Below are 24,937 nucleotides of genomic sequence, written 5' to 3' on the forward strand. Positions count from 1 at the left end.
TATCTCAGTAAGAAGGAGGTAGCTTCTTGTTCCTATCTTGTATTACACGCTACTCCAAATAACCAACCTCTTGATCTAGTTACATTTTATATGTTTAACATTTACCAACTCCCCAGCACTTTTTATTTCTCCAATCTCTCTCACCACTGTTAGAGAAAAGATTTTTGTACCTTTCGGTCACGGTAGAATGCCTGTGTCACGGCCTCTGTCCCAGGTAGAGGCTAGTGCAAATGCGAAATCTTTAGAGTTGTGAACAAACAGGCTCCAAAAAATAAAAAACTTGCAGCACAGCTTCTGCAGTTTGGAGCCTGTTTGTTCACAACTCTAAAGATTTCGCATCTCTCACCACTGTCACATTTCCTTCAAACTTTAAAAATGCACGAGTTACGCCTGCTGTAAAAACCCTCACTTTTTCTTCCAGTTATATATAACTCAGTTTCCCCACCCCTCTAAACTTTGTAAGCCATTTTATCTCTACTAAAGATGACCATACATGGTCAGACCTCACCACACAAGTATATCTGGGCATGATCTGGCCAACCACATGATGTACCAATTAGGGCCCATTATCTCTACCAACAGTGACTCCCTGAACATGGACCTCATCAATATGTCAATGCACCTCTTCATCAAATTGATCCAATTGATATATACCTGAATTTCACCAGATATAAGATGAGTAAGCCCATAGGTGGACCTCATACACAGGCAGATAAGCTGCCAACTCTGAAGTCTGAAGGGGCCAAATCGGCAAATTGATTCTACATGGTGTATGGTCACTGTACCTCTATATTCAAATTGCTTCAACCGTTTTTTTGCCTACTACATTCTGTTTTCTGAACCTAAATGATAATTCTACATGTTAATACTAAGCATACTCTGCTGCATTGGATACAATGTGATTATTAGCTCCTTTGTAACATCCCACTCCTTGGCATACAATGTACAGCACTCTCCTAGATCTCGATTTAAACCAGTGTAATTATAATTCTTTTTTGTCTGTGGGCCATTATTATATTATTATAAACATTTATTTATAAAGCACCAACATATTCTGCAGCACTGAGAAAGAAACATGATTCCACAATTGGGCCTAATAATTTGGTATTTTCAGATTTTAATGGGAAAAAATGAAACTGTTTCAATGATAGTAAATTGACTGCTATAACTAATAGGAGAATCTCATAAATGACACACAAATATTTAAAACAAAATCAGTCTGGTAAATTGATGTCAAATATTTGGCACCACTTCTTACTATAGAAAATTAGAATGTATGGTCTACTGATGCATATGCACAAATACACCAATAAAAATTCTAAACATAATAACATAAGAAAGAGAATTCACCAGTCAAGCATCTTGCTGTTATTTTACATACAGACATTATTATGTATTTTTGGCGTCACTATATGACATTGTAATTAGACATGAAGGTAAATGACAGACTTGTTCAGTGCTGGGAAACTGGGATTAAATCTTCCAACTCCAGTTGCAGAAACAAACAATATGGGGCCCAATTCACACAGATTAGCTGGGCTTCTCATTGGAGGATTATTTTGATCCTGGCATGCTTTAACCCTTGATAATATAACATTTTCATGGCCCAAAATATGATTTCTAGCTTAGCTGGCATGAGCATCAGTTACATTCAGACCCCATTTCTCAATTGGGCCTTTGCTGGGTCCTCAACTGCACAAATCAAGTATTTAGGATCCAGAGCTGCTGACTCTGGCACCACCGGGGAGAAGACCTGGCAGGTTCAAGATACACCTTTAGGACTACCAGATCCCCTCTAGTATAAATCATGAGGAAAATAGAGCTAACATCCCATAATTCTCCATAAAGTCAATTTACTTTATGTTCAGTATTACCTAAATGACCTCTAACTGTCAACCTTATGTTGGTGCACAATGCTGTTCTTTCTAGCTACAGCTGCCTAGCTTGCACTACTAAAGTTCGCTAGTGCTACTGCTATCTAATTACCTTCTTCCCAGGGTTACTGTTCCCCTAATTTTCTAAGGGGTTGCTTTCCTTACGACACCCTCTTTACTAGGCTTATATATAATTGGGATCTGACAATAGAATAATATGTGCTTCTTCGTTCGTGTACTGTTTTAATGCCTCCTTTCTAAATATTTCACCACTATCATACCTCCTTTATCTGCCTACTTTGTAGTTATTCATTTATCATCTTGTAATTCTTTGAATGCCTTCCCTAGTGAGATTGGGAGTTCCGTGCCCTGATCAATAGTTTTAGTTTGATCATAAAGTGCCCAAAAGGTATCTTCTACTCTCTATTGAGAAATATCAGTCAGGGAACCCCTAAACTGGGTACGGTAAAAATGACTACGATTTTTAAGTTTAGAAATATCTATGCCGTAATTAATCTCCTCTCTAACCATATCTTGTGACTCAGACTATGTATTCCTATCATTTTGCAAAAAATATTTCTTAAAGGTAATTTTCCTAATTAAGTGGTTAATATCTAAAATGGTTTTAAATATCAAATATATTTAAATATATCAAAATTCCTGCTGGGGAGAAAGACACTCCTTTACTCAACACCCGTATTTGTGGTTTAGACTGTTTGAAGAAAGGTTCAGTAATTTCTCAGAGGTCTCTCCGGTATATCTATCCTCATCCCTCTGTTTTAAGTCCACTGGATCCACTTGAATGTTCCTTATTTTCCACAATAAAATAAACAAAGTGCATTTGTGAGAGTATTTATTACAAGATACAAGAATCTGCCAATGCAGTAAACTCTTTTAGATATAAAATGAATGTGGTAACTGTTCTGTCCTCCCTACGTATCACCCTGGGGCTGGCAGCTGTGGAGGTGATTTGGTGCGACTATTTTCTTACCAGCGATGCTACTGTGAAGAGGAGATGAAACTGTGTGTGCTTCTTCCACAGCATGGACAGTAAAATGGAGTCTTGGCTCCCACAAGGCACTGTTTTAGGTCACATGTTGGGAGTATGGTAGCCTGAATAGTTCAAATACAGTTCTGCCATAAGCCATGTGATGGTGCATAACAAATACAGGAAGTAGTAATGGGCGAATAAATTCGCCGGACACAAATTCACTGCAAATTCCTGCAAATTCCCACGAAAATTCACCAGTGAAAATTCCCCGGTGTCAATTTCCAATTTTCACGATTTTTTCATGATAATGTTCAAATTGCTAGATTTTTTCTCAAAAGGTTCGAATTGCTCGATTTTATAGAGAAAATTTTCGAATTGCACAATTTTTTCGTGAATTTGTCGCCGTTTCGTGAATTTTGCGGGTAATTTCTGAATTTTTCGGCAAAAATAAAACAGGAGAGAGATTCGCCCATCAGTAACAGGAAGTGGCCTTGCATAATTACAGCAAGTGTCCAGCGGAAGGAGATAGTCAAACGAGCAAAGAACTACTACAGCATGATGACAGATTATGCTGGAGACAGTAACTTCATTAAAATTTTCTGCAAAAACCCTACTAGTTCTGTCCATTTGTTCCACTTCCTGCTGCTTCCTTTCCCAGGCTGTGCAAGGGAGCTGGCAGCACTCAGCTCACTGCACTGTAGGACATGAACCAATCAGCAGCCTGACCTGATAGGGAACTGAAGCCTGTTTATCTCTTGTGTGACTGCAGTGCTGTGATTGGCTGTCCCCCTCCTACTGTGCTTCTGGCAGGGACCGTTAGGACACGCCCACCCCTCATGTGAAACACAGACAGGGACCAGAGAACATCTATAGGGAGCTCCAATAAAGGGGATATTTTTAATATTTATGTACACACAAAAGTAAAACCAGCACCCTATACAGTAGTATACATTATTACCTACACAATTAAGGTTTTTTTAATTTATCCTATACCTGTATGTCTCATTTAAACTTGCAAAAATAGCTACAGTATACAGAATCTAAATTGCATATGACCCCGGATTGATGGATTGATTATATTCTAGCTATAGAATGATGTTGGTATCATGAGATCTAAGCATTTGTGATGTAATAATATTGTCTTTTAAATTGATTGGTTTTTAGTAATTGGTGGGTGTGGTTTGATACCTATATATATATATATATTGTTGTTTGAATATACTCTTTGGAGCTTATGATTAAGTGCTGGGTAAGTATGGAACACATTAGTCTATCTGTATGGGGTCAATATAGCTTTTAGTACATTTGAAATATACTTGTCACATCCATAATAGTGCAACATATTGGTCCAACAGAAAAATTCCACACTTGTGTTTAGGGTTTACATAAGGTTTTATTGCCATGAGTTTAAAGGCAGAATACCAGGAGAAAGACAATACATGGGATGCAATCCACCAGTTTATGAGTACACCCCATTATCCACAGGTTAGCAATATAGAGCTCCCCTCTAATAGCAGGCCATACATTAAAGGCATTGTTCAGTATATAAATAAAAACTGGGTAAATAAATAGGATGTGCAAAATAAATAATGTTTCTAATATAGTTAGTTAGCCAAAAATATAATGTATAAAGGCTGGAGTGACTGGATATCTAACATTATAGCCAAAACACTCTCTTGGTTTCCACTTATTGGCTACCAGGCAGTAACCAATCAGTGATTTGAGGGGGGGGCATGGGCCATAACTGTTGCTTTTGAATCTGAGCCGAATGCTGAGGATCAATTACAAACTCACTGAACAATAATGTCCCATGTGGCCCCCCTTATAGTCACTGACTAACCCAGAGTTAGAGAGCTGAAAAGCAGGAAGTAGTGTTCTGGCTATTATGTTACACATCCAGTCACTCCAGACTTTATACATTACATTTTTGCCTAACTAACTATATTAGAAATATTTTTTATTTTGCACCGCCTATCTAATTAACCATGTTTACACTGAACTGTTCCTTTAAAGTCATCCTTTAGCAGTGTCTAATTCAAAATCCTTTTTTTTAAATCCACAGGCCTCAAAGGTACAGTCTCCAAATCAATCCACAATGTACAAACACTTGGGGGCCGATTCACTAACTTCGGGTGAAGGATTCGAAGTAAAAAAACTTCGAATTTTTGTGCTCCTCGACTATCGAATTGGCGTAAATTCGCCTGAGTAGAATGATTCGAATAGAACGAGCGAAAAAACGCTGCGACTATTCGCCATTCGATAGTCGAAGTACTGGATCGAGCGCAAAAACGCTGCGACTATTCGCCCATTCGATAGTCGAAGTACTGTCTCTTTTAAAAATACTTTGACCGCCTAATAAGCCACCTAAAACCTACCGAATTGCTTTAAAAGCCTATGGGAAAGTCCCATAGGCTTGTTTTCCAAGTTTTTGATCGAATATAAAGGCATTCGATCGAATGAAAATCCTTCGAGTGAATATTCGATCGAGCGCCTATTCGCCTGGCGAATATTCGCCAATTCGACTATTCGCCAGCGCATAAATTCGCCCGAATTGCCTATTCGATTCTATTCGATTCTATTCCCCAGTCGAATTTCGAGGGATTTACCCGCTTGAAATTCGACCCTTGATGAATTTTCCCCTTAGGGGCACATTTACTTAGCTCGAGTGAAGGATTAGAATGAAAAATACTTCGAATTTTGAAGTATTTTTTTGGCTACTTCGACCATCGAATTGGCTACTTCAACCTGCGACTACGACTTAGAATCGAACCATTTGATAGTCGAAATACTATCTCTTTAAAAAAAAATTTTGCCCACCTACTTCGCCACCTAAAACCTACCGAGCACCAATGTTAGCCTATGGGGAAGGTCCCCATAGGTTTTCCTAGCAATTTCTGATCGAAGGAAAATCGTTCGATTCTAAGGATTTAATCGTTCGATGGAACGATTTTTCCTTTCGATCATTCAAACAAATTGCGGTAAATCTTCGATGGTAGAATATCGAGGGTTAATTAACCCTTGATATTCGACCCATAGTAAATGTGCCCCTAAGTTCCCCTATTGGGTGATCCACTGATGCCCAGCATAGATGTCCCCTTTGGCAGTCCTTAGTTTAACACTACCTTCCAATGTCCTAGCAAACTGCCAAGTGTGGGAGATCAATCTGCTGTTGGAGGAATATACTGGTTTGTCTACTATGTAGCTCCAATAAGGGTCTTTTTTTCTGGTTTAAATTGGGAATTATGGGAAAAGATGCCTTACCTACAGGGTTGTTAAGAGATTTGAATGAAACTACATTTCACTTGCCAAACAACAAACCTTTGTCACAATACTAAAAGTTACCTCTCCTCTCCAGACCTGCCCTCTGTGTTAACTTTGTGATTCGCCAACCAGAAGGAAATCATTGCTGAATTGTACTTAAAACTAAGGTTCAGTTTAGTGATCGTTCATACGACCATTTGCCTGTAACACAGTAAAACCTCTGGTGTAACAATGGCGGCTTTGGATCTAATAATATTAACATTCCTCTAATTTTCATCTATGTATCAACTGTATCTTGTAACTTCTGATATCTATTTCTTTGGCAAATGTTGTACTTCCCTTGAATGAAACAGTGATTCAAAACGGTTATGCATATGCATTATCTTACCCACGTTCCTGCTGTTTTAAATTAGAAAAGGTAGGTGGCCATAGATGTAGAGATCCGTTCGTTTGGCGATATGCCCACATTGAAGTGGGCGCTATCGGGCTGATCTGATCATGGGCCCTAGGGCCCAACGATTGGATCATAATGCATCCTATACGGGCGACCGGATCGCTTGACCGAATACATTGCAGCCGCAATTGCAAAATACTAAAATAGACACACAAATGAGAGCATCCACTAGTGGGTCGCGTCAATATCTGCTACTGACTTGTACCAAGTAATCTACTTTATTGCCTTTATTAAAACAACAAACATTGGCAGGAGAAATGTAGCCATGCTTAGTATCGAACTATTTGTCCAAGTTGCAAAAAATAGTATGTTAATTGGAACATCACAATGGAAATTCGCAGTCAAACAGTTCACTTTTCACTATGAGCTGCATTTGTAGTTGAGTCCTATGCCTATACCTTGCAGATCCATTCACAAATGTGTGCATACACTAATGGGCAGATTTATCAACGGTCAAATTTTTAATTTTGAATTTATCTGGATTTTTTTTTACTCTAATAAATCTGAATGTACTCACAACTCAAATGGGAGGTTGTTTAAGAAAAAAATAGAACGTCTAATATTCGATTGAATAGTCCCGACACAAAAATTCAAATCTAATTCGAATTAAGTTTTCCCTCCAAAAAAAACTTGAATGTCAGGAAGGCAATTAACATATCAAATATTTCAATGGACCTGCCATTGACTTGTAAATTAATTTGGCAGGTTTTAGGTGGTGAATATTTGAATTAGAACTGTTCGAGTTGTATGATAAATCTACAATTCTACAATTCTACAATTCTAATTTACAGTCGAATTGGGGGATTAAAATTCAAATGTGTGAATTCTGACACGAAAAAAAAACCAAAAATTCAAAAATAGAACGTCTAATATTCGATTGAATAGTCCCGACACAAAAATTCAAATCCCGACACAAAAAAAATCAAAAATTCAAAAATAGAACGTCCAATATTCGATTGAATAGTCCCGATACAAAAATTTAAATCTAATTCGAATTAAGTTTTCCCTCCAAAAAAAACTTGAATGTCAGCCAGGCAATTGACATATTCAAATGTTTCAACGGACCTGCCATTGACTTGTAAATGAACTTGGCAGGTTTTAGGTGGTGAATATTCAAATTAGATGTTTCCATGTTCAAGTTGTGTGATAAATCTAAAATTCTAATTTACATTTGAATTGGGGGATTAAAATTCAAATGTGTGAATGTTGACACGTAAAAAAAATCAAAAATTCAAATTTACTATTCAACGCTAAATAAATCTGTCCCTAGAGGGTTATTTACTAAAATTCAAATTTTTCTTATTATTTAAATAAAAAAAAGTCCGACCAAACTAAAATCCATGATTGGACTTTATTTATAATTTAAAATAAACACAGTATAATTGAATCAGGGGATTTTTTTCCCGAATTGTACGATTTTTTCAGGCTTTTTTCCTGAAAAGCCTGAATTTCTTTGAATTTTGCCTGAAAAGCCAGAAATAGTCATATTTTTAGGCTAATTCCAGAGCAGACCACAAAAACGTTCCTATTTTTTTGGGATTTATTAAAGTCCGATGCTGCAAAAAGTCAGAATCTGAAAATCCACAAACTCAGTCCTGCCAAGGTTGTATATAAGTCAGTGGGAGAGGTCGCTATCCTATTTGTAAGTAGCTGTGGTCTGCACTTGAATTATCCCAATAATCCTACTATTTTGGGACTTTTTGTAGCATCGGACTTTAAATCCTGCAAAAAATTTGTTGTTTTTTTAAAAAAAAATAAAATCCATGATTGGACTTTATTTATAATTTAAAAAAAAACACAGTATAATTGAATCAGGGAAAAACTCAATAAAATAGAGCGAAAACCTAATTTTTTTTCCAAATTGTACGATTTTTTCAGGCTTTTTCCCGAAAAGCCAGAATTTCTTTGAATTTTGCCTGAAAAGCCAGAAATAGTCTGCACTTGAATTATCCCAATAATCCTACTATTTTGGGACTTTTGCAGCATAATTGTTTTTTTAAAAAAAACTAAAAATGTGAGTTTTGCATCAAAAAGCCCAACTGGACTTTAGTAATAGAGTATCTTTCAACTGCAAAAAGCACCCAATACATTAGCACACTGTCACCCATGCTCTTTGCATTCAATTTACAGTAGGTTCCACAAACTTTGTATCTGCTCCTGTATACCTGCTGGCTCAAAGTTCTGTGACTTGCACACACTGAGATTTTGAAATAAGCTAAATATAATATGGAAGATAAGAAAGTGTCACACTTTGTATACTTATTATACATGATCCATTACTTTTGTTTTCGGTCAGATTTTCACAAAACTTGCAGAAATGAGTTCTGAAACAGAGACAAACTTGAGGAAACTGCTGAAGGATCAGCTTGAAAATCTGGAAGAAAAGAGTTTTAAATCCTTCAAGCACAGCCTTGGGCACTGCACTGTACCAAAAGGATGTAAAAAAATTCCAAGAATGAGCTGGGAACAGGCTGATGTCCTTGACCTTGTCGATCTTATCGTTAGACGCTACACAACAGAGCACGCGCCACAAGTGGTTTTCACAGTGCTGGAAGATATTGGCGAGATGAAGGTTCGTCTAGATCTGGCAAGAGGATTACAGAAAAGTAAGAACAGAATTATAAACCACAATAAATGTCTTGATTAGATGAAGAATATGGCCTTTTACCCCTGAAGTGCAAGCTGTTCGCATCAAACAAAGACCATGTGTTGCTGCGTGAATAGGGGGCTCCCATTGGATTTGCTGGAAAATGGAAATGGAAATCCTACGGTGCAGGGTCACAACAGAATTAAATTCAGTTGTCTTTTGTGAAAATAGAACATGGTTTCCATCTAAGTAAAAGCAAATGAATATAACATAACACATTTTTAGCAGACATTACTACAGAAATACAACTATTTTTATAACCGGATGTTGACTTTCTATAAATTCTCAATCAGTTTAACATTTTTTTTAATGGATTTTCCCAATACAGATGTTTTTGTATTTGCTCTGGCGTTACATGAAAATACCATTATTCCCACCACCACCACTAAATAAATGTGGGTGTGTATGGTTTTAAAGAGGAATTCCAAATGCCCTCCCATTGTGCTACTGTCTGACATAAGAAGATTACGACTGGCTAATTGATAGTTGTAATAAACCGTGATTTAAAAGAGAAAAAAGTACCCCACTAGCTTCAAAACTCGCTCAGCAGTCTCTAGTAGTTTAAGCCTACCTAATTTAAATAGTCTCAATTGCGTGCAGATTCGCTGATTACTTTAATATAAAACCCAAAGAAAGTGCTTGTGCTATAATTAAATCGATTAGAATCCAATAATTATGAATTAATTAAATAATTGTGATACAATTCATTCTATTATATATATAGGGGTTAAGAAAAATTGGTACCCATATACCCTTAGCTATAACCAATTTTATTCCACGATAGTGTATATCCTTTTGCTACAGGATATATTATAGTCTAAGAGTTAATAGTAACCCCCTCCAATCACTTTAAAAAACTTTAAAGTGCAAGTGCTTAACAATTAATGAAGAGTAGTAATTTCATCCAGACTGACAAAAAATTCATAAAATTGAAAGTGCTCAATAGTGCTTAGCAATAAATTAAAATTGAGAGAATTGATTAAATAGAGACCGCAATAAATAGGATAAATATTAAAAAACACACAATGCTCAGGTTCAGAAAATAAGACAGAAATGGAAAAGAAGAGGAGGTGGAGTTGTCCCAAATCTACTACCTGATTATTTCTATCCCTGGGACACCACAAAGTCAAAGGAGGCAGAGTACCCGGGACTGTGGTCTCAAATTTTAATCTAGTCCTAGACTGGAAGAGAACTGTATAGGCCTAAAAAACCACAAAAAGCAATGATTTGGAAATCAAAAAGGGAATCGAACATGGCTAGATGGAGGATCCTCTTGTTTAAATGGTATATTTACAATTTGCTCAAAAAGAGACATGTTTTGGTAATTTAATGAACATTTACGTGAGAGCCATTAGCTCTAGAGAATAATTCTGCTTTACAAACCCATGTCTGGTATTGCCACAATACTGCTAACAGTTAGTGACATGTGGGTCGAGAATTTCTCGACCCGCATCCGACCCTAACCCACCCGCTCCCTACCCGCATCTGACCCGGGCCCGCTGCTCTCCTTTATTTATAGACCGCCCTGCAGTGACGTCACAAAAGGGGCGGGGCAGGCGAAAGTCTATAAATTCCGGCGCCGGAAGCTGGCAGTACTAGGTCGCGACCCGCGCATTTCGCCCAGGGGTCGGCCGAACCCACCCGACTCGCGGGTCCTGCGGCGTCGGGTCGCCCCACACATCACTACTAACAGTATCTCAATATTGATGTGACAGATGCTACAGTTTGCTGGACACACATGGGAAGACTAAAAAAATATACATCCAAATAATAGTACGGAAGGAAGGATGTAGGAATTAGTGATCACATCAAAATTAATTAATATCTTATTGATATCTGGCCTCCGTGTCCCACCTGAAGACAAGTACCACAGTCAGAGGATCTCATACTGTACAAGCTATCAAGATATCGTACCACCCTTAATGCAATTCAGGTTTCTTTTAGAAGAAAGCTACTTTATTCATAAATATTATTTGTCAGTCCTAGAGCTTCATTGTTGCTGCCAAGAGACCAGCGTGAGCTGTCAACTCAGTCAAGGGCAGCAAACAGCAATGGAGCTGGGATTGGTCGAAAAATCTGCAGTAAGTAAGCTGGCTGTACATGTAAAAGGTCATTAGACACAATTGGGCCAGAATCAGTTCTCCTTTACGTGGTATTTTTACTTTCACAATTCAATTTAGCCCAAAAATGCTTAAAGAGTGAAAAACATTATCTTTATCTGGCCCCATGCCAGATTAAATATAAAAAATCTATTTGTTCTTTTAAAAAATGGATTTCAGTGCAGAATTCTGCTGAAGCAGCACTATTAACTGATGCATTTGAAAAAAAACATATTTTCCCATAATACTATCCCTTTATTAGTTGCCTTTTTATCTACACACAGATTACTTTGAACCTGCAAAAATATCTACAATATTACCACACTGACGCAGATTTGGTATTCAATTTTTCAACCTTGTATGTATAAATGCAATGCTCTTATATACCTGTGGCTAGAGTTGTGTGACACATGCAAGACGCTGAGGATATGGGACAAAAACTAAGGATTCTATGGAAGAACATAAAGAAAACTCAGAACTTTGCATACTTATTGTACATGATCAATTTCTTCTCTTTTCAGTCAAACTGGCAAAGAGAACTGACAAAAATGTGTTCTAAAAACAAGACAGACTTGAGGACTTGATATCACTCTAACTTGCAGCAGATAAGAGTGACTGAAATTTATCAGAGCACAAGTCACATGATTTGGGGCACTATGGAAACTGACAATACGGGGCACATTTACTATGGGTCGAATATCGAGGGTTAATTAACCCTCGATATTGGACCGTCAAAGTAAAATCTTTCGACTTCGAATATCGAAGTTGAAGAATTTACCGCAATTCATTCGTTCGAACGATCGTAGGAAAAATCGTTCAAATTGAACGATTCGAAGGATTTTAATCCATCGATCGAACGATTTTCCTTCGCTCAAAAATAGCTAGGAAAGCCTATGGGGACCTTCCCCATAGGCCAACATTGTACCTCGGTAGGTTTTTAGGTGGCGAAGTAGGTGGTCGAAGTTTTTTTTAAAGAGACAGTACTTTGGCTATCTAATGGTCGAATAGTCGAACGATTTTTAGTTCGAATCGTTTGATTCGAAGTCGTAGTCGAAGGTCGAAGTAGCCAATTTGATGGTCGAAGTAGCCAAAAAAAAAATCGAAATTCGAAGTTTATTTTCTTCTAATCCTTCATTCGAGCTAAGTAAATGTGCCCCTACGTCTAGCCCCATGCCAGATTAAATATAAAAAATCTATTTATTCTTTTAAAAAATGGATTTCAGTGCAGAATTCTGCTGAAGCAGCACTATTAACTGATGTATTTGAAAAAAACTAAGGATTCTATGGAAGAACATAAAGAAAACTCAGAACTTTGCATACTTATTGTACATGATCAATTTCTTCTCTTTTCAGTCAAACTGGCAAAGAGAACTGACAAAAATGTGTTCTAAAAACAAGACAGACTTGAGGACTTGATATCACTCTAACGTTCAGCAGAAAAGAGTGACTGAAATTTATCAGAGCACAAGTCACATGATTTGGGGCACTATGGAAACTGACAATACGGGGCACATTTACTATGGGTCGAATATCGAGGGTTAATTAACCCTCGATATTGGACCGTCAAAGTAAAATCTTTCGACTTCGAATATCGAAGTTGAAGGATTTACCGCAATTCATTCGTTCGAACGATCGTAGGAAAAATCGTTCAAATTGAACGATTCGAAGGATTTTAATCCATCGATCGAACGATTTTCCTTCGCTCAAAAAAAGCTAGGAAAGCCTATGGGGACCTTCCCCATAGGCCAACATTGTACCTCGGTAGGTTTTTAGGTGGCGAAGTAGGTGGTCGAAGTTTTTTTTAAAGAGACAGTACTTTGGCTATCTAATGGTCGAATAGTCGAACGATTTTTAGTTCGAATCGTTTGATTCGAAGTCGTAGTCGAAGGTCGAAGTAGCCAATTTGATGGTCGAAGTAGCCAAAAAAAAAATCGAAATTCGAAGTTTATTTTCTTCTAATCCTTCATTCGAGCTAAGTAAATGTGCCCCTACGTCTAGCCCCATGCCAGATTAAATATAAAAAATCTATTTATTCTTTTAAAAAATGGATTTCAGTGCAGAATTCTGCTGAAGCAGCACTATTAACTGATGTATTTGAAAAAAACTAAGGATTCTATGGAAGAACATAAAGAAAACTCAGAACTTTGCATACTTATTGTACATGATCAATTTCTTCTCTTTTCAGTCAAACTGGCAAAGAGAACTGACAAAAATGTGTTCTAAAAACAAGACAGACTTGAGGACTTGATATCACTCTAACTTGCAGCAGATAAGAGTGACTGAAATTTATCAGAGCACAAGTCACATGATTTGGGGCACTATGGAAACTGACAATAAGGGGCACATTTACTATGGGTCGAATATTGAGGGTTAATTAACCCTCGATATTGGACCGTCAAAGTAAAATCTTTCGACTTCGAATATCGAAGTTGAAGGATTTACCGCAATTCGTTCGTTCAAACGATCGTAGGAAAAATCGTTCAAATTGAACAATTCGAAGAATTTTAATCCATCGATCGAATGATTTTCCTTCGCTCAAAAAAAGCTAGGAAAGCCTATGGGGACCTTCCCCATAGGCCAACATTGTACCTCGGTAGGTTTTTAGGTGGCGAAGTAGGTGGTCGAAGTTTTTTTTAAAGAGACAGTACTTTGGCTATCTAATGGTCGAATAGTCGAACGATTTTTAGTTCGAATCGTTTGATTCGAAGTCGTAGTCGAAGGTCGAAGTAGCCAATTTGATGGTCGAAGTAGCCAAAAAAAAAATCGAAATTCGAAGTTTATTTTCTTCTAATCCTTCATTCGAGCTAAGTAAATGTGCCCCTACGTCTAGCCCCATGCCAGATTAAATATAAAAAATCTATTTATTCTTTTAAAAAATGGATTTCAGTGCAGAATTCTGCTGAAGCAGCACTATTAACTGATGTATTTGAAAAAAACTAAGGATTCTATGGAAGAACATAAAGAAAACTCAGAACTTTGCATACTTATTGTACATGATCAATTTCTTCTCTTTTCAGTCAAAATGGAAAAGAGAACTGACAAAAATGTGTTCTAAAAACAAGACAGACTTGAGGACTTGATATCACTCTAACGTTCAGCAGAAAAGAGTGACTGAAATTTATCAGAGCACAAGTCACATGATTTGGGGCACTATGGAAACTGACAATACGGGGCACATTTACTATGGGTCGAATATCGAGGGTTAATTAACCCTCGATATTGGACCGTCAAAGTAAAATCTTTCAACTTCGAATATCGAAGTTGAAGAATTTACCGCAATTCGTTAGTTCGAACGATTGTAGGAAAAATCGTTCAAATTGAACGATTCGAAGGATTTTAATCCATCGATCGAACGATTTTCCTTCTCTCAAAAAAAGCTAGGAAAGCCTATGGGGACCTTCCCCATAGGCCAACATTGTACCTCGGTAGGTTTTTAGGTGGCGAAGTAGGTGGTCGAAGTTTTTTTTAAAGACACAGTACTTTGGCTATCGAATGGTCGAATAGTCGAACGATTTTTAGTTTGAATCGTTCGAATTGAAGTCGTAGTCGAAGGTCGAAGTAGCCTTCTAATCTTGTAATCCTTCAATTCGATGGTCGAAGTAGCCTTCTAATCTTCTAATCCTTCATTCAAAATAAGTAAATGTGCCCCTACATCTAGCCCCATGCCAGATTAAATATAAAAAATCTATTTGTTCTTTTAAAAAATGGATTTCAGTGCAGAATTCTGCTGAAGCAGCACTTTTTAACTGATGCATTTGAAAAAAAACATGTTTTCCCATAATACTATCCCTTTATTAGTTGCCTTTTTATCTACACACAGATTACTTTGAACCTGCAAAAATATCTACAATATTACCACACTGACGCAGACTTTGTATTCAATTTTTCAACCTTGTATGTATAAATGCAATGCTCTTATATACCTGTGGCTAGAGTTGTGTGACACATGCAAGACGCTGAGGATATTGGACAAAAACTAAGGATTCTATGGAAGAACATAAAGAAAACTCAGAACTTTGCATACTTATTGTACATGATCAATTTCTTCTCTTTTCAGTCAAACTGGCAAAGAGAACTGACAAAAATGTGTTCTAAAAACAAGACAGATTTGAGGAAACTTTTGATGGAGCAGCTTGAAAAGCTGGATAAAAAGAGTTTTAAATCCTTCAAGCACAGTCTTGGACACTGCGCCATCCCAAAAGGATGTAAAACGATTCCAAGAATGAGGTGGGAACATGCCGATGTCCTTGACCTCATTGATCTCATTGTTCGTCATTACACGACAGAGCATGCGCCGCAAGTGGTTTTAGCAGCGTTGGAAGATATCGGTGAGATGCAGGTCCGTCTAGATCTGGCAAAAGGATTAAAGAAAAGTAAGAACAAATTTATAAACTGCAATTGACATCTTGGTCAAATAAAGGATACTTTAATAATCCTTAAAGTCCAAGCTGTTCACAAATGTGGACCACGTGCTGCTGCGAGAAAAGGGGGCCCACACAGGATTTGTTGGAAATTCCACAGTGTAGGCTCACAGGTTCCTAAAAGTTGATGCAGAAGAATTCAGTAGCTGTGGCAATGGCAACAAGTTTCTCATTGAGTTTTTCAATGCAAGCCCTTATGCCTACCTTAGGAAACATGAAATATTCATCTTCACAAGGACTGGGATGGAAAACAAAATGTCTTCTTAATTTTTGTTTCCCTATAATTCAAATAGAATTGCTGTTTAATCCCTTTCCTGATTTCATCAGTAGGGAAGAGCATTTTTGCCTAATTTAGCTCCCACATATGTGTTCTTGCAAGCAGCAAAAAACTTTCGCAAATCTGTGCTTAAATTTCACCATGCATCTTTTTTTTTTGCTACAAATAGATTTATTTTATGCACTGGAGATAAACATGATAAAAAAATGAATTGACTACAATGCATTTGGTATCATGGTTCATGGAAAAACCCTCATTGACATTCATTTGCCATTTTGATATTTTTTTGGTGGTTTTCCAAGTTTTTCGGCAAAGTTAAATGGGACAGTTCTGCTTATCACAACTAATCATTCACCCTGCTACTGTCCAACACACGAAGATAACAGTTAAAACAATTAGTTAGTAGTGCACCGAATTTTCGCAGGCATTTTGCGAATTTATTCGCGCAAATTCGCAGCAAATTCGCGCCTGGCAAATAAATTCGCCCATCACTACCCATGAGTGCCGGGGTACACTGTTTTTTTTCCGGTGTCCCACCAGCCAAGTCCAGTCCTGATTTCCATAGACTCTTATTGACTCTAACAAATAAAGTCAAATAAATAGCCACTCCAGACTCAACCCTCGTGGGTTATTCTCCTCCACTCGCTCCACTCCGGGTGCTCAGCCACCAGCGCCTCAGCTGTACTTAGTAATGATAAAAACAGATAGGCGGCACTCCGGATTAAATGAATAAAGAGAATATTTTCCAGTAGTAGATGGATCCACGTGGTCTTACGCGGTTCGGGAAAGAAATCCCTTAATCATAAACAAATAATCAACAAATAAAGACTGGCAGGTCAGACCGGCATCCAAAAAAATCTAATATCACCGGTTTCCATTATTAAACATTCACAACAAAGTAATATCAGGTAATGGCGTCTCCTAAGCTGTTTATGACATGACAACTCTGAGAAACGTTCACATATCCAAGAATCGATTGAGCAAATCTCTACACCTTGAACACCTGTTAACTTCCACCAAAGGGGAATATCCCATCAAATATGGCCTCCATTTTCCACCCAATGTCAACTGGAAACAACAAAGTGTCACATCCAATCTGTCAATATGTCCTTCAACCCATTATGCTATTCAGTTATAATATATATATATATATATATATATATATATATATATATATATATGCAGCTTTTTGTATTCCTTTGGAAGAAAAATGCTAATAAATTACTATTTTAATAAACTATTATTATTTATCTGCCCTAGACCTTGATTATTCCTCTCAACAGACCATCAGGAGCTGTCAACACAACCAAGGGCAGCCTACAGCAAAGGAGTTGGAATTTGTTAGAACATCTGCAGTAAGTACAAGGACTATTAGGCCTGAAACAGATATCACATTTTGGAATCCAAGACTGCTGAGCATTAAAATGTCCGGCTCAATTCAATCCAATGCGATATGGTACATTTCATATGATAAGCGCACCTTTTTGCATGTGCGCAATTCAATTCATTACGATAAACACTTATCGTAATAACCAATATATCTTTCCATAACCTATGTTTTCTCTACCTAATGGCCCTTTGAAAGTGCCGGGAACACTTACTTTTCGCAATTTCGTTCAACCCGAAATCGCTTACCGACTGAAGTCTTTTGCGTTATCTTCCGGTTTCCCTTACCCCACTCGTGGAAATGCTGTTTTGCTCACTAAAGCCTTTTCGCCTTCTTTCCATCTTATATTTTTACCCATGCACCTTATCGCACAAGTGTTTTAAAGGCACTTACAGGTATTTCATTAATAAAAGTATTTTCACATGTTCTGTTGTTTTTTACTACCAACTTCTACTTGCACTTCAGTATAGTTGTGCTAAGCACCATTTTATCTGCCTTCTTCTGAATCCCACATACAGTAAATACACTATAATTAATTCTGGAGAGACCTGGAGCTACAACTATTCTAAACACCTCTTGACAAAGCTGCTCACAGTGATATACTGTAGAGGTGGTTGCACATATGAGAAGAACCATCTCCCTCACTACAAGTGCAACTGTGAGCCACAGCACTGACAAATTAAACTAAACCTGATCTAATAGATGTCATTAATTAGTTAGCCATTGGCTAACTAATTACCATGTAATTTGGCATATTGGATTGCAGCTAATGACCCAATATTGATGGGACTTGATGTCCATTTTGTCTATCTGATGCAAAAACAGTAGCAAGGATCTTGGTAACTTTCTAAAGATCTACTTATTTATTTCCTTGGGAGGTGTGGTCTTCATGGGTATCAATGCAACTCAATTTTCAGTTCCCTAAAAAATGCACAATTGCATTTGTTTTGACACATTAGGTATACATTCAGATACAGCCTGGAAAGAAGCTGTATTTGCACTGGAGTTCTGCGTTATAAGTAAAAATGACCCTTAATATTTGCAGTAGAAGACAGTAGTCTTCATTGTAATGATGCCTAGTTCTGTATTCAATAGCATCCGCCTACTTATCATTTTCCGTTACATAATGATATCTCTTGTATATGGCTGGCTAATTTCAAATAGCGTGCCCTTTTGTCTTGTTTTTTTGGCTGCTTCGCTCATGTTACGTTCTCTGTTGCCTTGGCACAAAATATACTTCCACAAATGCATCTGTGATTATGAAAACATCAAGAGGCTCCTACTCCTGTACTACATCAACTGGGAGACCTGTATCTATGTACCTGTCTAAAAAATGTGTAGCAGAGTTGTTGGGCACCATCCTCTATGCGTAGCTAATAATTGCTATGTGAACACATAGCAACTCAATTTTGCCAATGGTTGCAATACATATCATACTGAAAAATCAGTTATTTCCTGCCAAAATGTTTTTACTACCTTCATGCATGTTGTGAAGGCCTATTTATTAAAGGTGCGATTTTAGGTTTTTAAAACCATGACTAAACTTCTAGAACCACCAATGTCATGACATTTATTAAAAGATCCAAATAAAAAAGTATGAACAGAAAATATTGCTGAGCAAGGCAAAAAACAATATAAATACCTCTGAAACCTCTTTTTCGGATAAGTCCTAGCAAAATATAAACTATGAAAACCACTAAGGGGGAATCTAATATTGGTCGCTAATGCAAATATCTTTGCAATTTTTGCTCAATGCGAATAAATCTTCGCAAAGTGAATGTTGCCTTTGCCCTTCATGCAACAGTAGGATAGTGATTATGAATTTTATAGTTTGCGATAGTGTGCAGTGAATGTAATAACATTTTGCAATCGCAAACCGCTTTTTGCTACAAAATATTTAACAAACTCCAGAGCAAGTGTTTTAAAGGTTCACAATTCACAATCAATATGCGCAATGCAATAAAAGCCTAACAAAGCATATTACATTGTGACATGCAAATTTGTATTCAGTTTACCTCTTTTGTTACATATCGTCATTAGTGTTTCCCCTAACATGTTTGAAAAAGCCCGTCTGCAAATTGTGAGCATGAATTCTCATCTGCTTAAATTCAGAATCAAATTTTTTCCAGGATTCGAGAAAATTGCAACAAAAATATGCCATCTCTAATTTTTTTGGTTTGAATTTTCGAAATTGTCTAAACGTATGCGCACATGTAAATTATAATGAATATCACCACATCTCAGCCATAATGACACTGGAATTTTGATAACGTCACACAACATTCTGCGTTCGTCAATGAGCCCTATAAAGTATTTCTGTCTGGACTTCATACTTAATGGACTCGATTAGCACTTTTGTGCCTGTATGCAGAATATATTGCCCCTGCTGAATAGTGATCACATCAAATACATGCAAAAACAAAACTCACTGCTCAATCTCACAACCATGCGCTTTGCACCTAGTTTACAGTAGGTTGCAAATTTTGTGTGCGCATCACTGTATCACTTGTTTGTATCTGCTGGATCAAAGTTGTGTGACATATTTTGATAAAAAAACAAAGCATTGAGAAAGTGCTGCACTTTCTAAAGTTTTGAGAAAGTATTGTACTTTTTGAAAATGATCCATTTCTTCTATTTGCAGTCAAACTTGCAAACAGAACTTACAAGTTTTGAAAAAATGAAGAAATGGAGGGAATACCTAAAGGAGACACTTGAAAATCTGGATAAAACCAGTTTTAAATCCTTCAAGCACAGCCTTGGATGGTGCACCGTACCAAAAGGTTATTCAAAAATTCCACGTATAAGATGGGAACACGCTGACGTAGTAGACCTTGTTGATGCCATATTTAGCCATTACACAACAGAGCATGTGCCCCAAGTTGTTGTAACAGTGTTAGAAGATATTGGCGAGATGCAGGCAAGTGTAGAAACAAAGTCATTTCTTTCTCATGCTCAAGTACTTCCCACAAAAAGGCAAATAGATCAACCTTCAGCAACCCTGCAAAGATCATTCCTGACTTCTATTGATATGAGCTTCCCACAATGTGCATCCCAAGTACCTGCACCGAAGCCTCCCCGTTCTGATGCAGCACATCTAATATCTGGGCCACCTCCTGCAGAACTTCCAACTATAGAAGAACTTCTGGCACAAGCTATGGACAAAGTCCCTTGCAGTCCTCTTCTGTTAAAATGTTCTTCCAACGATGTCAAAAAGGAAACAAAACAGACAACAATGCAGCAGACCCCTGTGATATCATCCCTTCGTGTAGTTCCTGCCTTTAGTAACTTTCCACCATTCAGTCGGTGCCACTTGGAGATGCCGGACATGAATTATAAAGACATACAGAAACTCAGAGGACATTTACAACAAAACTATCAGTGGAAACATGACATATACAATGTTCTTATCCAAAAGATGGACCTGATTAGAGAAAACTTGAAGTGGCAGAAACAGCGGGTGCAACAAGTCATCCAACTTAACAAAACCTTGAATAATAAACCACAGGCGATGGAGAAACCAGTCAGCAGAATCATATCTCATTCCAGGAGTCACTATCCTTACCCTCACCAGCCTTGCTCTCAGAAGATCACAGAGAAAGACTCAGACCAAACAGCATAATACATGACTACCTTTAAATGTTTTTGATCAATTAAAATTGTTACTTAATATGTTTACTTTTAATGCGATCATTTGTAGTGAATGCTAATGCACATCCCGACACCAGTTTGCATTTTTAACCCTTTTCTCAAAGCTCATTCCCCCTTTGTCACAAGCTACTGATCCGACGAACCAATATGGAGCAGGCACTCAAAAAGGCAAAACTTCCTCCAGGCAAATGTTCAATAGTGAAGAGTTTATTGTGTCCATAGCCTGACGCGTTTCGTGTCCCAAACACTTAATCATAGGTTCAAGCTACTGCTACTGATCACTCAGTTACTGCCTTTGAAAGTTTTGCTGACCACGATCCCTTGATGGTCCGCCCCAGCATTTTGGCATGTTCTTGATCATTGATTTTCCTCATCCTTGTTTGCACTTTGCGATCAGCTTGAATCACTGAAGTGACTTGGTTCCCTGTCAGTGCTGTCACAGAAGTTCCGGGACCCAAAAAAGGGCATCATTGAAGACTGAAGTTGGCAGTGCTTCATAGAAGAGCACAATCACAGGGACTGAATACTCAGGATTATAAAATATTACACAGGCACTATAAGAAATTGCAATTCTGTATTACAGAGATTTCTGGATATTATAATTCAGATAGTATTGCAATTAATACTGTTAATGTTATTATATTTTCTTTACTCAGTATTGTTTCTGCTTATTAAATGTTATTACACATAGAAAACGTGTCCTGTGTCATTTCCTACAATAGTACATGCATACTGAAGGGGACAAATCAAGTGCAAGCACATTTTGTACTATTGTGAACACCTTTTCATGGCAACCTATGCTTATCTATACATGCACAAAAACACCAGTATATTCACCAGGGAGCACTGTAATTAATACCTGTTGAAAGGGAACATGAAAAAAACAAGATGGTGGACATGAGCTGTGAAGCAGAAACTGAAGTTCTTCAAAATGTTGATTTTAAAACTGAAACACTTTGGGGAGAGACATACTGATGAGTTATGAAGTATGTTTCTCTTTAGAGGACAAGTTAAGACACAAAGCATTTCCTTTTGAATGTACTGTCTAGAAACAATTGAACACAATTTAAAAGCAGGAAATAACCGTTTTGTCCCTCTTGTCTACTGGGATTGGTTCTAGTTTTGTGTCTACAGTATTTCATGCATGCAACTTTTCCTTTACTGATGTCAGGGACTGGTGGTTTTTATCAGTGTTGAAGTCAGGACCAAGGATGAAGCTGGAACACAAACCGGCAGGAAAAGTCCAATACGTGTTACACAATGGGTCAGAGAAGCTCACGGTCAGAATCTAAGCAAAAGTCAGGGCTGGCTGCAATCAGCATAGTCAAGAATCAAAGCCGGAGAATCAGGAACCGAGACTCAATTAGAAAAACTATTTAAGCACACCCAGGAAATCACAGGAGAAGAACCTATATTCGGCATTGAACATCGTCCTCCTTTTATTTTGAATTTGGCACCAAACTGCAGCACAATGATGGCATGCGTCGGCTCACTGATGTCAGTATGCCAGCACTGTGACGCACATGGGAACTATGGGCTCCACCATCTTGGATGTGCCGACGAGGACAGGAGCGCCATAGGAGCCTCCTGACAACTGAATCCACACTACTTACACATGAGGAAGAAAGTTGGTCCATTTGCTTGGATGTTCTTCATAGATTGTTGCACGGAAGTACCAAATACACTAAAACTTTTCAAGAACCACCTTCTCGTCCATGAAGAAGTCAATAGATATATGCATATCTTGGGGCCCCGTCTCATATTATTTATTTTATGTTGTCACTTATCATTCTTTTGGACAGGGAATGCAACAAAACGTCTGCGACCATCCTCTCCCCAAAAGAAGGATGATTGTTTTTTGTTCACAGGCCCTCCTTTCCATCTGACTGATCAGATTTCTGGGATTTTCAACGATGCTAAGGTTCAGTCTGCCATCGGTTTATCCCAAAATCACATGCCTTCCATCTGACAAAATACATAATTAGGGTATTTCACAGGTGCTAATCTTCAATCTGCAGTCTGTTTACCCCAAAATCCCACACATGCCATTTGATCAGTTTTGTGCACCATTCCATAGTACTGAAGAACTACTCAGCAATACATTGTTGTAAAGAAGAAGTATACTAAAGGCTTCTCAAGGGTGCTGATCCTGATTACCGTATATACTCGAGTATAAGCCGTCCCGAGTATAAGCCGAGGTACCTAATTTTACCTCCAAAAACTGGGAAAGCTTTTTGACTCTAGTATAAGCCGAGGGTGAGAAATGCAGCAGCTTCTGGTAAGTTTCAATCTAAAAATTGAGAGTTTCTGCTCCCATTGGAGGTCCGGCGAATATTCTTGGAGACTATTCTTGGACGCCGGTGACTATTCTTAGACGCTGGCGACTATTCTTAGATGCCGGCGACCGTTTTTGCGCTTGACCCGAGTAAAAGTTGAGGTAGAGTTTTTCAGCATATTTTGGGGGCTGAAAAACTCGGCTTATACTCGAGTATATACGGTATGTGGTGTATTTGCCTTACCAGCCATTTCTATAGCACAGGGGAACTTCTTAGTAGCGCAAATGTCTTTCAGCAAAGTGTTTTTTAATATAAAAATATTATATTATTTTAAAGATGTGACATCAAATTTCCAGGGCAACACTGGGTTCATCAAGTAGTATCCACATATATCAGAATAAAATGGCATAATGGTGTGCTTGCTAATTTACAGAAGGTGTATACGCATACACATACAGACTGATCAGTTAATCTTAAGACTGTGGGAAAACTTTGATTGACAATAAAACACAGACATGCAGAACATACACAATGGCCAGAATTTATAATATGCCCTATTTACTGTTTCATGGAAGATACATACATATACACACAAATTAGATCTTGTATCACTTTACTTTAATTTTCTCTCTCAGAGAACTACCTGCCTCCTCTCAGTGCCCAATGATCTGACTTTCTTGTTGTACAGGTAAAATAGGTGGAGAGGGGTACAGGGAAAAGACTAAATGAAAAGACGGTAGGAATGCAAGACAGAAGAAGAAAAAGATCAATAACAAATTGAATGACAGGCTGTCTATATTGGTGCCATGAGCAGGAATGTGCAGGTAAGTGCTCTGCAAAACAAAATATTGAAGGAGCCTCACACACGCTATATAATAATTAACCATTTATTGTGAGCACCACAGGAATTTACAGGTTGTGCACAGGTGGTCACTAGGGATGAGCAACCCGGTTGCTTGGTACAGTTTTGTGGCAAATTCCTGGTTTCCCCAGAAACAAAATGTTTCTCGAATCTGCTCTAGAAATACTGGAAAATTATGCAGATGTCATTATTATCAGTCCCTTGCCTTCCACATGTAACAATGGGTCCAGAGCCCCCCCCCCCTTGTCTATATAAGGAACAGTAGGGGTATTAGAAGTCACCCAAGCCTTGTGCTTTTATATGGTCATGGATCTCCTCTGTAATTTATAATATCCTTATATTTAGCAATGTGCTTTATTCACTATATTATACAATAACAATTTACATATACTTCATTTCTTTTTAGGTAGGAGAAGCTGTAGTTTTGCTGTATTGCCAGCCTACTCTTTGAAGCACCAGCCATGGCCAGGGCCAGTACAGACAATGTACAGTACTTGATCTTTTTAATAAATAAGGTAAAATAAGGTATGGGAGTTTGGTTGTGGTTTTTTTATTTACAAAATGAGATAAATTTGGATTTTAGTAAATAACCCTCCCCATGTGAGAGTTATATTTCTACTACACAACATCAGACTCGGCTGGAGGAATGCCAAGAAAAATTATGATGGGCCTCAGCCCTCCTGGACTCTGCCAGCCCAGACCCGCTCCACAGAGCCTGACCTCCTCCCCCACTGGCCGAT

At 37.8% G+C, this 24,937-nt stretch overlaps 1 long non-coding RNA gene across 1 annotated transcript in view; it reads left to right on the forward strand.

Moving 5' to 3' along the window:
- Positions 1-24,722, forward strand: part of LOC121398142 — a 48,742-nt gene extending 24,020 nt beyond the window's left edge. Inside the window, exons 2-3 of the long non-coding RNA XR_005964127.1 lie at positions 24,024-24,159; positions 24,604-24,722. This is a non-coding gene — a long non-coding RNA (uncharacterized LOC121398142). The remainder of the gene's footprint in view (positions 1-24,023; positions 24,160-24,603) is intronic.
- Positions 24,723-24,937: the final 215 nt, after the last annotated feature.

Source organism: Xenopus laevis, chromosome 9_10L (genome assembly GCF_017654675.1).
Source record: "Xenopus laevis strain J_2021 chromosome 9_10L, Xenopus_laevis_v10.1, whole genome shotgun sequence".
Classification (NCBI taxonomy): Eukaryota; Metazoa; Chordata; class Amphibia; order Anura; family Pipidae; genus Xenopus; species Xenopus laevis.